The sequence below is a fragment of the Astyanax mexicanus genome, chromosome 1 (assembly GCF_023375975.1).
Source record: "Astyanax mexicanus isolate ESR-SI-001 chromosome 1, AstMex3_surface, whole genome shotgun sequence".
In the NCBI taxonomy this organism is placed as follows: domain Eukaryota; kingdom Metazoa; phylum Chordata; class Actinopteri; order Characiformes; family Acestrorhamphidae; genus Astyanax; species Astyanax mexicanus.
In genome coordinates this window covers 62360676-62362500 of record NC_064408.1, presented here as the reverse complement: position 1 = coordinate 62362500, position 1825 = coordinate 62360676, and positions in this window count along the sequence as shown.

The following is a 1825-nucleotide window of genomic DNA, read 5'->3' as shown; positions in this document are numbered from 1 at the left end:
ATCTATAAATAGATAGACAGATAAGGCACAGAAGAACACACATCTTGTTGCAAAAACATGAAGTTTGTAGGTTTGTAGGCCTGAACTGCAGGCCTTTTTTTTCATTAATTGTAATGTAATATTTTTTTTTTTTACTGGACCAAACACAGTTCAGCGAATCAAAATTTTGCACAGAACTGTAGCTACATTTTTCTGTATCATTTGTATCATTCGGTTCATTTTGCACAGGGCCCTGATGATGATTTAGCATCTTTTCCTTATGTGATGCATACTGTTTCTAAATTAGCAGCTTCACATAAACAAACACAATCCACAGCTCACAAACTGTATATCTCAAGTTCCTTTGTACCTTGAGAATATTTTTAGATTCAAGCTCATAAGAAATGGAAAGAGGTGCACATTTCTGGGAGTAATTAATAAAATACAATTGTGCACAGTGTGGCTGGTGAGCTCTTGTCTGGAAAGGACACTTATAACTCAACGGAACTTTAGATGAGACCGTTACTTGGTCAGTGCAGTAATACTGTAGCATTATGGCTTTTGCGGCTCCAGTAAGTCAGTTGTTGCATCCACAGACACAGAAACGTATGGTTTCACTTCAGCATTATCCTACCACATGCCATGTTGGTGCTAGCTGTAACACCTTAGCACAGCCTAATGTAATCTAGCCCATGCATGGCATTTGTTATGGTGCCAATAGATTCATGTTTACCTGCTTCAGAGAGTTCTTTTCCTTCTGGCAATTTGTCTCTACACTGACTAAGCTGTGTGTGTGTGTGTGTGTGTGTGTGTGTGTGTGTGTGTGTGTTTGCACATCTGTGTCACCAACGGTGCAACTTAAAGTAGTTAAATGCATTTATTAATAGTTTTCCAGACAGAGGTTAAACCTAGTCTTTGACTACACAGCATTTTGGACTGAGATTTTCCATTGAAAGGAAAATATAGCCTAATCTCTGTCTGTGAAACTGAAACATAGTGTTTATATAATCACAGCCAGAACCTTGTCTCTCCGTTTCTGCCATTTTTACTTTGTGACAATTTAAATCTGTTATCTGTATTCAAAGGTCATGATGAATGGGCCAAAAGAAAGGAGACCAGAAAACAGTGGACAGAATTTCAGATATATGAGTTAAAAAAGAGAAGTGAACACCTTGATAAAATATAAATATAGTAATTACTATTAAGTATTAGCAATTACTTGCCTTTAAATAACTATCATTGACAATTATCATGGAAAGTGGTGGACTGAAGACCCAGGGAAAACTGCTTTTCAAAAAACTTCAGCTGAATCAGTAGTGAGTTAAAACTCCTGAACAGATTGTATAACATCTAAAAATATATACACCATACAAGTCAAAAGTTTGGACACTCCTTCAATTCAGTGTTTTTTTTTTTCATTATTTTAAATTTAACGTTTTGATTAAAAAAATAAATTTATCCAACAATCTAAAAAATGCATGTGGAAGGATTTAGCAAACAAAAAAGATTTATATTTTATGTTTTATATTTTAGATTCTTTAAAGTAGCACTTCTTACTTAGATGACAGCTTTACACATCTTGGCTGGATTTTCATAGTCAGCTTTATAAGGTCACCTGGAATGACTTTCTGTAAATGTGTTTAATAGCATTAGTGGTGATGTGAAGAGGTGTGATGATGATGGTGCCTTTTCTTCCAATGATTTATGGACAATTGGTCAATTAGGGGAGATGGTGATGGTGAAGTGGTGAATGCAATCAAATCCTTGCAGCAATTTTCAAAAATATATTTCAGTTTTACATTTTAGTTTATAATTGTTATTATTAGAAACAATAAATAAATGTGTG